The sequence below is a fragment of the Hemitrygon akajei genome, chromosome 24, assembly GCF_048418815.1.
Source record: "Hemitrygon akajei chromosome 24, sHemAka1.3, whole genome shotgun sequence".
Classification (NCBI taxonomy): Eukaryota; Metazoa; Chordata; class Chondrichthyes; order Myliobatiformes; family Dasyatidae; genus Hemitrygon; species Hemitrygon akajei.
In genome coordinates this window covers 4,814,615-4,827,784 of record NC_133147.1, presented here as the reverse complement: position 1 = coordinate 4,827,784, position 13,170 = coordinate 4,814,615, and the positions used below count along the sequence as shown (strand labels likewise).

Genomic DNA, 13,170 nt, shown 5'->3' with positions numbered 1-13,170 from the left:
TTTTCAATAGCCTTGTGTCAGCAGGGTCAAAGTTTTCCATGCGAAGTCTCTCTTGTATGCCTCAGTATGGCGCTCCCTCCTCACCGGTCCTGTTGCAGTGCGGCGTTTCCTCCTCGACACCCCTCCCGCAGCACAGTGCTTTCTCCTCACCACCCCTCCCGCAGTGTGCCAGGCTCTCCGCGTCACCCCTCCCGCAGTGTGCCAGGCTCTCCTCGTCACCCATCCCGCAGTGTGCCAGGCTCTCCTCGTCACCCATCCCGCAGTGTGCCAGGCTCTCCTCCCCACCCCTCCCGCAGTGTGCCAGGCTCTCCTCACCACCCCTCCCGCAGTGTGCCAGGCTCTCCTCACCACCCCTCCCGCAGTGTGCCAGGCTCTCCTCGTCACCCCTCCCGCAGTGTGCCAGGCTCTCCTCACCACCCATCCCGCAGTGTGCCAGGCTCTCCTCGTCACCCCTCCCGCAGTGTGCCAGGCTCTCCTCACCACCCCTCCCGCAGTGTGCCAGGCTCTCCTCACCACCCATCCCGCAGTGTGCCAGGCTCTCCTCACCACCCATCCCACAGTGTGCCAGGCTCTCCTCACCACCCCTCCCGCAGTGTGCCAGGCTCTCCTCACCACCCCTCCCGCAGTGTGCCAGGCTCTCCTCACCACCCATCCCGCAGTGTGCCAGGCTCTCCTCACCACCCCTCCCGCAGTGTGCCAGGCTCTCCTCACCACCCATCCCGCAGTGTGCCAGGCTCTCCTCACCACCCATCCCGCAGTGTGCCAGGCTCTCCTCACCACCCCTCCCGCAGTGTGCCAGGCTCTCCTCACCACCCCTCCCGCAGTGTGCCAGGCTCTCCTCACCACCCCTCCCGCAGTGTGCCAGGCTCTTCTCACCACCCATTCCGCAGTGTGCCAGGCTCTCCTCGTCACCCCTCCCGCAGTGTGCCAGGCTCTCCTCGTCACCCCTCCCGCAGTGTGGCAGGCTCTGCTCACCACCCCTCCCGCAGTGTGCCAGGCTCTCCTCGTCACCCATCCCGCAGTGTGCCAGGCTCTCCTCACCACCCCTCCCGCAGTGTGCCAGGCTCTCCTCACCACCCCTCCCGCAGTGTGCCAGGCTCTCCTCACCACCCATCCCGCAGTGTGCCAGGCTCTCCTCGTCACCCATCCCGCAGTGTGCCAGGCTCTCCTCACCACCCATCCCGCAGTGTGCCAGGCTCTCCTCACCACCCATCCCGCAGTGTGCCAGGCTCTCCTCGTCACCCATCCCGCAGTGTGCCAGGCTCTCCTCGTCACCCATCCCGCAGTGTGCCAGGCTCTCCTCGTCACCCCTCCCGCAGTGTGCCAGGCTCTCCTCGTCACCCATCCCGCAGTGTGCCAGGCTCTCCTCACCACCCCTCCCGCAGTGTGCCAGGCTCTCCTCACCACCCATCCCGCAGTGTGCCAGGCTCTCCTCACCACCCCTCCCGCAGTGTGCCAGGCTCTCCTCACCACCCCTCCCGCAGTGTACCAGGCTCTCCTCACCACCCATCCCGCAGTGTGCCAGGCTCTCCTCACCACCCCTCCCGCAGTGTGCCAGGCTCTCCTCACCACCCCCTCCCGCAGTGTGCCAGGCTCTCCTCACCACCCATCCCGCAGTGTGCCAGGCTCTCCTCGTCACCCCTCCCGCAGTGTGCCAGGCTCTCCTCATCACCCCTCCCGCAGCACAGTGCTTTCTCCTCACCACCCATCCCGCAGTGTGCCAGGCTCTCCTCGTCACCCCTCCCGCAGTGTGCCAGGCTCTCCTCGTCACCCCTCCCGCAGAACAGTGCTTTCTCCTCACCACCCATCCCGCAGTGTGCCGGGCTCTCCTCACCACCCCTCCCGCAGTGTGCCAGGCTCTCCTCATCACCCATCCCGCAGTGTGCCAGGCTCTCCTCACCACCCCTCCCGCAGTGTGCCAGGCTCTCCTCACCACCCATCCCGCAGTGTGCCAGGCTCTCCTCACCACCCATCCCGCAGCACAGTGCTTTCTCCTCACCACCCATCCCGCAGTGTGCCAGGCTCTCCTCATCACCCATCCCGCAGTGTGCCAGGCTCTCCTCACCACCCATCCCGCAGTGTGCCAGGCTCTCCTCACCACCCATCCCGCAGTGTGCCAGGCTCTCCTCACCACCCCTCCCGCAGTGTGCCAGGCTCTCCTCACCACCCATCCCGCAGTGTGCCAGGCTCTCCTCACCACCCATCCCGCAGTGTGCCAGGCTCTCCTCACCACCCATCCCGCAGTGTGCCAGGCTCTCCTCGTCACCCATCCCGCAGTGTGCCAGGCTCTCCTCATCACCCCTCCCGCAGTGTGCCAGGCTCTCCTCACCACCCATCCCGCAGTGTGCCAGGCTCTCCTCGTCACCCATCCCGCAGTGTGCCAGGCTCTCCTCGTCACCCATCCCGCAGTGTGCCAGGCTCTCCTCACCACCCCTCCCGCAGTGTGCCAGGCTCTCCTCACCACCCATCCCGCAGTGTGCCAGGCTCTCCTCACCACCCATCCCGCAGTGTGCCAGGCTCTCCTCACCACCCCTCCCGCAGTGTGCCAGGCTCTCCTCACCACCCATCCCGCAGCACAGTGCTTTCTCCTCACCACCCATCCCGCAGTGTGCCAGGCTCTCCTCGTCACCCCTCCCGCAGTGTGCCAGGCTCTCCTCACCACCCCTCCCGCAGTGTGCCAGGCTCTCCTCACCACCCATCCCGCAGTGTGCCAGGCTCTCCTCCTCGCCCCTTGAACGGACAAGTTGGTTGCTCGCCTGTGCCAACCACGATCGTCCTGGGGGGGGGGGGGTCAGAGTGCGAGGGAACATCATTAATCAGATGAATTGAGTAGGGAAGTGAAGAACAGGCGTTTAAGAGGCTTTTAGGCAGCCTCCTGAATGTGCAGAATGTGGAGGGAAATGGATCAAGTGCAGGCAGAAGGGGTTCAGTTTAATTTGGTGTCGTGTTCAGTGTAGATTTTGTGGGCCGAAGGGCCTGCTCCTATTTTATACTGTTCTAGATACTGTTGCACTGAAGAGAGAGGGGGGCTTTCAGGGCTACCATGTTTCCATCTTCTATGGGGTTTCTTGTTTTGTAGCTGTCTGTGAAGAGTACGAATTTCAGGTTGTACATACCTGGATATTGAATGACCCTTTCAACCTCTGCACTGGAGAGGGCGCAGAACTGATTTCCCCAGCACGTTATCTGGGAACGGGGCATTTCGGTTACGAGGAGAGACCGGAGAGGCCGGGTCTGTTCTCCCTGGAGCGGGGGAGGCTGAGGGGGGACCTGATAGAGGTGGACAGAGTGACGAGGGGCAGAGACAGGGTGGGAGAAAATTTCCCCAGGACAGAGGTGTCCAAACCCCGAGGGCATGGGTTTAGGGTGAGGGGATCTGAGGGGTGAATTTTTACCTCCCTGAGGTAGGTTGGGATCCGGAATTCACTGCCTGAGGTTGGGGAGGGGGTCAGATTCTCTAACAGCGTTGAAGAAGTATGAGCTCTTGAATGGCCAAGGACACAGTGCTGGGGAACAGGACGGGTTTAGGTAGACACGATGGGCCGAATAGCCTGTTTTTGTGTTGCGTGACTTTTAAACGGTGATTCAGCAAGTCAGGCAGCATCAGTGGAGTGGGGGAGGTGGAACAAACAGTTGACGTTTCAAGGTGAGATCCTTCATCAGATCCTGCCGAGTTCCTCCAGTGTTTTACTGGTGACATTCAAGGTTCCCAGCGTCTGTAATCTCTCTCGAGTCCACTTCTTATTCCAACCTGGTAGTCTCTCCAACCTGATGGCATGAATATTGACTTACTCTCCTCCGATTCCTCCCCCTCCCCCTCCCTTCCTTTTCCCCTACTTTACTCTCACCCCTTCTCTTCCTTTCCGCAGCCCGTCACCTCGCTTGGGGTAATAACGGCTAGCACAGCACGTTTACGATGGGTTTCAACTCCCGTCGCTGCCCGTAACCGTGTGATCCTGTGACCTTGTGCCTTTCCCCCAAGGCGTACTGGGTTAGGGTCAGTGAATCGTGAGCACACTGCAACCCAGCACAATCCTCGGACTGTGTTGCCTGTTTGCCACAAATGACGCATTTCACCGTGTGTTTCAATGTACTTGTGGCAAATTATCTTTAACCTCCCTCTGGTTCCCCACCTTCTTCCCTTTCTCCCATGATTGACTCGCCTCTCCTGTCAGATTCCTTCTTCAGCCTTTCACCTGATCACCTCTCACTTCATTCCCCCTCCTCCAACTACCCCCCTCATCCTGCCTCACCTATTACCTGCTAGCATGTATACCTCCCCTTCCCCCACCTTCTTATTCGAGCCTCTGCTGCCTTCCTTTCAGTCCTCACAAAGGGTCCTGGCCCGGAATCCCAACTGTTTCTTGCCCTCCCTCGATGCGGCCTGACCCGCTGAATTCTTCCAGCGTTCTGTGTGCGTCTTGCTGTAGATTTCGGGTGCCGGCAGAATGGCTTGTGTTGACACAGTGAAATCGCTCCCTTATCCGCCATCGTCGGCTGCAGGTAGGCAGGAGATCGTGAGAGCTGATTGTCAGGCGCCTCACCGCAGCAAGTTCAGGTTGGTTTTGAACTTGCCCTAATCAGATAAAGAGGAAAGAAAAAACCATGCTGGTTATTGTCATTCAGGGCGATGTTTGTAAATGCACGCTAGCTCTGAGGGATAAGGACTGTCACGAGAGCTGCTCAACGTCTGACGGTCAGGAAGTGAAAATAGTGACACGAGGTGCTGGAGGAGAGGCGTCACTGAAAGCAGTGTGAGGGAGTTGGGTTAACGTCAGCGGAGATACAGTCAGAGATACGGGGCGGTGGGGGAGAAGCGTCACTGAGGGACGGTGTGAGGCAGCTGGGTTAATGTCAGTGGGGATGCAGTCAGTGACGCAGGACGCTGGGGAGAGGGGTCACTGAGGGACAGTATGATGGAGCTGGATTAATGTCAGTGAGGTTACAGTCATTGACACGGGAGAGGGGACGCTGAGGGACTGTGTCGGGGAGCCGGATTAACATCAGTGAGGATACAGTCGGTGATGCAGTGTGCTGGGGGAGAGCTGTGATGTGAAAAATGTGTCTGTAGCTCTCCGTTGGGGTCCTACGTTGTGACATTTTAATAGACAGATGAATATGCAGGACATGTAGGGTTAAAGTCATGTGCCGGCAGACGGGACCCAGTTTAATTTGGCATTGAAGTGGAGGGTCACGCGGCCTATCCCTGTGCCGTTCTGTGCTTGATTCAGGCGAGCGGCTGGGTCAGGTCTGGGTCCCAGGTCTCAGGTTCCACCGAAGCTTGGGGACTGGCTGTGTGCTGCCAGTTCAATCCTGTTCCTGACCTAACCGTCCTTCTTATTTCAGGTCTGGCATGCGGGGCCCTTTAGAAAGGTTCATTTCCCTGCAGTGAGTGGAGGGGAGGGGGGTGAAGGGCTGTGGAGATTGGGAGGGGAATGAAGGAAAGGCCAACAGCTGCTTCAAATCCAACACTTCAGATTCTTCCAAGCCTTGATGAAATGGCAGAATAGACTCGATGGGCCAAATGGCCTGATTCTGCTCCTATATCTCTGGTCTTAAGGGCTTTCCCACAACCCATCAATCCAGGCTGTGCTCGCTTCTCATTGCTGTCATTGGGAAGGAGGTACAGGATCTCTGGCTCCCACACCAGCAGGTTCAGGAACGGTTATTACCCTACAACCATCGGGCTCCTGAACCAGCATGGATAACTTCACTCACCTCAACACTGAATTGATTCTGCAACCTGCAGTCTCACTTTCAAGGACTTGACCACTCACGTTCTCAGCGTTATTTATTACTTATTTATTTGTATTAATTTTTTATGTTGGCACAGTTGTCTTTTTTACACATTGGTTGTCTGTCTTTGTGCGCAGCTTTTCATTGGTTCTGTTGTGTTCCCTTGTATTTATTGTGGATGCTTGCGGGAAAATGAATCTCAGGGTTGTATATGGTGACATGTGCACAAAGTGGACCTTTTATTAGCTCCTCTCCCCCCCCCCCGCCCCATATCTAGTAAAGTGGCCACTGAATTTATGTGCGTGGTCTTTTGCTGTTGTAGCCCATCCACTGCCAGCTTTGATGTGCTGTGCATTTGGAGATGCTCTTCTCCACACCACTGTTGTAACGTGCAGTTATTTGAGTTACTGTCACCTTCCCGTCAGCTTGAACCAGTCTGGCCATTCTCCCCGACCGCTGTCATTAACCAGGCGTTTTCACCCACAGAACTGCCGCTCATTGGGTGGTTTTTTGTTTTCGCACCATTCTCTGTAAACTCTAGAGGCTGTTGCGTGAAAATCCCAGGAGATCAGCAGTTTCTGAGATACTCAAACCACCCCATCTGGCACTAACAATCATTCCACGGTCAAGGTCACTTAGGTCATATTTCTTCCCCCATGATGATGTTTGGTCTGAACGGCTGAATCTCTTGACCATGTCTGCATGCTTTTATGCATCGAGTTGCTGCCATGTGATTGGCTGATTAGATAATTTCATTAACAAGCAGCTGTACAGGGGTAGCTAGAATGGCCACTGAGTGTACATGGTTTGATATTAAAATTTATCTTGAACTCTGACAGTTGAAACCCATCCAGACCTGGTTAAGCTTACCCCCATCTTCCTCATTTTGTTACCTTCCGGTGTGTTTGCAGCTTTATCCAGCCACTTCCTGTACACAAGTGTAGGGGGAATGAAATCATGGTTACCCAGGATCCAATGCAGCACAAAAAAGCACGAAAGATAAAGAACACAGTAGTGATGACAGCAATAAAAACACACAATAAGTATTAGTACATGAGGTAGATTGATTGTATGTCCATAAAGTGACACTAGGCTGTATATAAGGCGACTGACAAGAAATAATAAAGTAGTGGTGGAGTTAGTGGGTGGAGGTGTTGATCAGTCTTACTGCTTGGGGAAAGTAGCTGTTTTTGAGTCTGGTGGTCCTAGCCTCAACGTTGCTATTGGGATTGGGACAAACAGTCCATGGGCAGGGTGGGTGGGATCCTTGCTGGCCCTTTCCCGGCACCTTTCCGTACGCAAGTCCTTGATGGCGGGTAGGTGGGCGCCGGTGATGCGCTGGGCAGTTTTTTACTCCCCGTCGCAGAGGCTTCCTGGCCTGCTTCCGTACTAAGCGGCGATGCAGCTTGTTGGGCCGCACGCTCCAGCACATCTGCAGAATGACATGAGTGTGGACGTGCAACAGTCCAGCTCGCTCAGAAAGCAGAGGCGTTGGTGAGCTTTCCCGATCATGTAGGAGTTTGAAACTACTTGCAGTTTCCACCACTGCGCCGCCGATTGGTGCAAGTTTCTTGTGAGCTCAACAGGAAACTCTTGGGTATTATTGACCCTAGTTCTTCAACATGGGTTGCAATCCTTAGACAAGTTGACAGTCTGCTAAGGAGACTCTGTTCACCACATGCAAAGAAGTTCTCTTCATGCCTGCAGATGTCTTTATGTTGTTTTGTGGCTGGGTTCATTTATTCCTTCCATTTATTTTTCTATTATCGTATCTGAACATAGAATAGTATGCACATTCCAGGCCCTTCGGCCCATGATAATGTGCCAATCCCTTAACCTACTCCGAGACCAAGCTAACCTTTCCCTCCATTTTTCTGGCATCCTTGTGCCGTGTGTAAGACTCTCTTATGTATCTGCCTCTGCCACCATCTCCAATAGCCCGTTACTTACACCCACCACTCTCTGTGTAATAAAATATCTACCCCCACGCCCACCCTTTTACTTTTCTCCAGTCATCTTAAAATTGTATTGGCTGTTCCTGCCCTGGGGAAAGGAATTAGCTGTCCACTGCTGGCTGTGTGTTCTACACACCCACAACTGGTAACAGTCCTCCCTCTAACATCCCCGTATATCTTCTGGGTAAAAGTCTCTGGCTGTCCACTCTATCTATGCCTGCTATCACCTTCTACATCTCTATCTAATCGCCTCTCATCCTCCTCCGCTTCAAAGAGAAAAGCCCTAACTCGCTCAACATCCTCATAAGATAGGTGCTCTAATCCAGGCAGAGTCCTGGTAAATCTCCGCTGCACCCTCTCGAAAAGCTTCCATATCCTTCCTGTAACGAGGTGACCAGAACTGAACTCAATACTCCCAAGTGTGGTCTAACCAGGGTTTTATAGAGCTGCAACTATAACATGATAGATGCAACACTGTACATCTTCTAAACTGCCCTATCAACATATATGACCATGTTGAGGGATCTATGGACTTGGATCCTAAGATTCCTCCATCCCTCCACACTGCTAAGAATCCTACCATTTAACCCCATGCTCTCTCCCTGTCAAAGCCGGAAACCCTTCGTCAGGACTCGGCCCAAAACGTCGACAGTGCTTCTCCCTATAGATGCTGCCTGGCCTGCTGTGTTCCACCAGCATTTTGTGTGTGTTACAGGAGTTGGAATGTCTTATTACACCTGTACAAGACGTCGGTGAGGCCGCACTCAGAGTATCGTGTGTAGTTCTGGTGGCCCAGCTATAGGAAGGATGTCATTAAGCCGGAGAGGGGGCAGGAAAGATTCACCAGGATGTTCCCGGGACTGGAGAGATTGAGTTATAAGGAGAGGCTGGACAGACTAGGACTGATTTCCCTGGAGAAAAGGGGAACTGATACCATCATCATCTTGTGCCACGCCATATGACGTGGGCGATTGAGGTCTTCCTATGACCGTGATTGTTCTTGGCAAACTTTTCTACAGAAGTGGTTTGCAAGGGGACAAGTGATTTAAAGGGGACCTGTGGGGCAACTTGTTCACCCACAGGGTGGTCCGTACATGCAAAGAGCTGCAGCGTTTAAAAGACAGAAACGGCTTGGAAGGATACAAGTCAAACACGGGCAGGCAAATGGGACTGGCTTAGATGGCATGGATGAGCTGGATTGAGGGGACTGTTTGCACACTACACGGCTCGATGAGTACTTTCGATCTCAGTTTCGAGTGAAGGCGGATGAAGAAGCCTCGACGCACATCAGGGGTATGGGAAGAGAAATCGAAAGGGTTGCCTCTTGGGTCGCCTCTCCCTCAATGTACAATCACTTATCTATCTGTCTATTTAGCTCTCTATCCTCCCACCTATCTACCTGCCTATTGATACACACTGAGCCACACCACCCAGCAACCCCGATTTAACCTTGACCGTCACAGGATAATTTACAATGCACAGTCAACCTACTAACCAGTACGTCTTTGAACTGTGGGACCCGGGGAGAATCTGTGCATTCCACTTACTGAAGATGCCAGGATTGAACTCCCAACTCTGACACCCTGAACTGTAATAGTGTCGCTAATCATGGCGATCCCTTAATGAGAAGAGCTATTTCGTGAGATATGCTGAGAGTTGCCATTTCCACTGATGGGGGCTATTGAAGGGCAGACTGGGTGGACGGGGTCGGAGGGGTGGTAGGGGTGAGCTTCGTAACCCTGAACTACACCCTCTGTCTCCCAGTGGCCCACAGCTCTGGTGCTCCACCCTACCCCATCTCACCCAGTCCCGAGTGTCAAAGTGTGTGTGAGGGAGACTGAGGGGGACAGAGGAAGTCCACCCTCTCCCCTCCCCTTCCTCCTCGCCCTCTCTCTCTTCTCCCCCTCTCTCCCTCCCTCCCACCTCATCCCTCTGCCCTCTTCTCCCCTCTCCCCCCTCCCTCATCCCTCTTCCCTTCCCCTGATCCCTCTCCCTTCCTTCCCCTCCCCCACATTCTCCCCTATACTGCCCCTCCCTCCCCTTTCCCTCTTCTCCCCCACCCCTTCTCCCTCTCCTCTCTCTTCCCTCTGTTCACTCCACCCCCATCTCCCCAGCCCCTCCCCCCTCCCATCCCCTCTCCTCCCTTCTCCCCCTCCTCCCTCCCCACCCTTTCTCTCCTCGCCCCTTCTTCACCTCCTCCTCTCTCTATCCTCTCCATCCCCCATCTTCCTGTTCCCTCCCCTCCCTTCCTCCCTCCTCTGCACATCTCTTCCCAGCCCCTCCCATTCTCCTCCTTTTTCTCCCCTTTCTCTACCTACTACCCACCCTCCCCCTCTCTCCCCAGCACACCAGCGGAGAGAGCCTGCCCGACCGAGGGTCGGGGCTCTGGTTGGTGTGGATGGGTCGGGAGCTTCTGGGAGCTTTCCTTAGAGGTGGCACGTGGCGGGGTCTCGGGGTTCCGGGGACCTGTGTGGTCAGCTCAGGAGATACAGAGGCACTTCACCCCAATCCCCAATCGGCCTTCGGTACTCAGTGTTAGTTTTCCCTCCCCCACTCTGTGTGTATGTGGGTCTGTTTGTCTGTACTGTGCCTTCAACACCACTGGACTGCCCCTCTGGCACCTCCCTCCACTTCTTCTTTTAACCCCTTGCTCTTTTCATCACCTTGTTTGCTCTCACTCCTCTCCCCCTCTCCTCATCTCCCTGCCCCTCTACCCTCCCTTCTCCCTCTCTCCCTTCCCCCTTTAGCCCTCCCCTCTTTCCCCCTTCCTCCCCTTTCCCCCTCCTCTCCCCCTTTCCCCTCCATCACTCCAACCTCCTCTTCACACACTCTCTCCTCCCGTCTCTTTCACTCTATCCCCTGCTCTCAGTTCCCCTCTTTCTAGGTGCCATTCTTTCTCTCGCTGCTTCTCTCTCTCTCTCTGCACCCCCATCTGTCTGCCCCCTCTCCACTCTCCTTCTCTACACTCCCCCTCTCTACCTTCCATTTTCTGCACCTCTCTGTACCTCCTTTCATTGTGTCCCTCTTCTCAGACTGTATCCCACTCTCAATCTGTAACCCCCGTTGCTCCGTACCCCCTCTCCCTCCTTAACCCCCGTTGCTCCGTACCCCCTCTCCCTCCTTAACCCCACCTCTGCTCCGTAACCCCCCTCGCTCTGTACTCCCTTCTTGCTCCGTACCCCCGGGTCTGAACCCCTCTCGTTCCTTAACCCCCTCTCGCTCCAAACCCCATCTGTGCTCCGTACCCCCTGGGTCTGAACCCCTCGTTCCTTACCCCCCTCTCGCTCCAAACCCTGCTCTTGTTCTGTACCCCCTTTGCACACTGTTCCCCCTCATTCTGTTATACCATTCACTTAGACTGCGTGGTGTTTCTCGCTTTTCTCTCCTTCCTCTCATTCCCTTCTTTGTCCCCTCTGTCTTCCCCCTGTATCTCCACCTCTTTCTCTCCCTCTCTTTCCCCCTTTCTCCCACTATATCTGTCCCCCTTCTCCCCTCCCTTCCCTTCTCTCCCCTCTCCCCGCTCTCCCATTCTCTTCCCCTCTTTCAACCCTCTCTCCCTCCCTCCCCCTTCTCACCCTCTTGCTCATCTCTCTACCCCTCCCCCTTCCCCCCTCTCTCCCCCCTCTCCTCCCCTTTTTGCCCTGTCTCTCCGTCCCCCATCTCATGTCGCTGTTTCTCTCCCTCCCTCCCCCCATGGTGGGGCTGACCCGGGCTGAGCTGTGAGGAACAGGCCCCGTCCTGTGCAGACTCCCGGGAGCCAATCTGCTCGTGACCTCCCAGCCCACAGCAGCGCTCTCAGTTCCGCCCTCTGGGCTGTGCAGGGACGGCAGCAGGCGGATGCGCTGGGCCGGAGCGGAATCCACCGTTCCTTATTTGGGAGTGGTTGCCCGGACAACCTCCCCTCCCCTCCCCTCTGCTGTCTGCAGCCGGAGCAGCGAAGTACAGCCATCGGGAAGGGCCCATTCAGTGTGGGCACGGGCAGTAGGTGGTCTTGTGTTTGTCGTGCCGGTGGTCTCGACGTTCGTCTTCGCTCTTGCTCTCCGCCGGCCGTTTCTACCCCTCTCACTGCACCTCTCTGCCCTCCTCTCTCTCCGGCTCCGTCTCTGCCTCTCTCTCTCTCTCTCTCTCTCTCTCTCTCTCTCTCTCTCTCCGTCTCTCTCTCTCTCTCTCTCTCCCTCTCCCCGTCTCTGCCTTTGACCATGTATGTGTTTGTCTGATTGTCCTTCTGAATAAGTGTCTTGTCCCTCACTCCTCCGTCTAGTGTGTGCCTATCTCTCTGAGTGTGACTCTCTGTCTGTCCCTGACCCTGCCTCTGTCTCTCTCTCTCGCTCGCTCTGTTTCTCTGTCTGTGTCTATACGCGTCTCTCCCTGTGACTGACACTCGGCTCTCTTTTTCTCACTCTGTGCCTGTGCAAGTCTCTCCCTGAGACTGACACACACGCACTCTCTTTCTCTCTGCTTCTGTTTATCTGTGTGTCTGTCTCACTATGTGGTTTTCTCTCTCACCGCATGTATTTTTCTTTCTGCGCCTCTGTGTGCGCGTGCATGTGTGACACTCTCTTGTTTTGCTGTCTCTCTCTCTGCCTCCTTCTGTGTTTGCATTCACCTGTGTACCTGTTTCACTTTGCATTTCTCCTTTCACATGCTGTCTCTCCCCCCGCTCACGATGTCTTTCACTCATAAGCTCTCCTTTACACGCTCTCTCCTTCACACGATCTGTCCCTTACACGCTTTCTCTCCCTCCCATGCTCTCTTTCACACACTTACTCCCTCTCTCTCTCTCCCCCTCCCCCCACCCCCCGATGGGAGGGATTGAACGGGTAAACTGGAAGATTAGAGACGTAGGCTCTTGCACACAGGGAGGGAGCGGCTGGCGAGCACACGTGTGATTTTCTGTATTCAGCCACTTTATCTGTTCTCCCCCGTCTGGGCCAGCGAATGTTAACTCTTTCCTCCAGCACTTGTGGTTGTGCATTGTGGCTAGTCTAAACGATCGTGCATGTGTGTGCGTGTGAGAGGGAGTGAAGGTGTTTCAAAGATGTTTCAACCAGTATCTGTAACAGGACCTGGGTATTTCACCATTTTACTTGTCGTGTTTATTTCGGCTGCTGTCCGAGACTCAATTCATCGAAAGATCTTTACGATCAGGATTTTTTTCTCTGTGTTCATTTTGGAGTCGCTACCCTTCCCACTGTATGAGGAACCCTCCTCACTGTCCCTGGGCAGAATGGTGTTCCCTCCTCCACCAACGCAGCACTACCCCCGTCTCGCTCTTCCAGCAACATGGCGCTGTCCTCACAGCTCCTCCAGCAATACGAGACACCCTCGTACCCACTCCTCCAGGAACGAGGCGTTCCCTCCTCCTTGCTCCTCTGGCAACGTGCCATTCCCTCGTCCCCACTCCTCCTAGAGTGAGGCGTTCCCTCGTCCCTACTCCAGGAGTGAGGCGTTCCCTCATCCCTACTCCTCCAGGAGTGAG

The 13,170-nt window shown here is 55.5% G+C and overlaps 1 protein-coding gene across 7 annotated transcripts in view; it reads left to right on the top strand.

Moving 5' to 3' along the window:
- LOC140715821 (uncharacterized) overlaps nt 1-13,170 on the top strand; it is a 207,158-nt gene that overhangs the window by 79,470 nt on the left and 114,518 nt on the right. The window contains exon 1 of one of the 7 annotated variants that reach the window (XM_073028227.1): nt 11,516-11,672. The exons of the other annotated variants lie outside the window; for them this stretch is intronic. The gene's annotated coding sequence lies outside the window, so the exon portion shown is untranslated. Of the gene's footprint in view, nt 1-11,515; nt 11,673-13,170 lie in introns of those variants that run through there. 7 annotated transcript variants of the gene reach the window in all.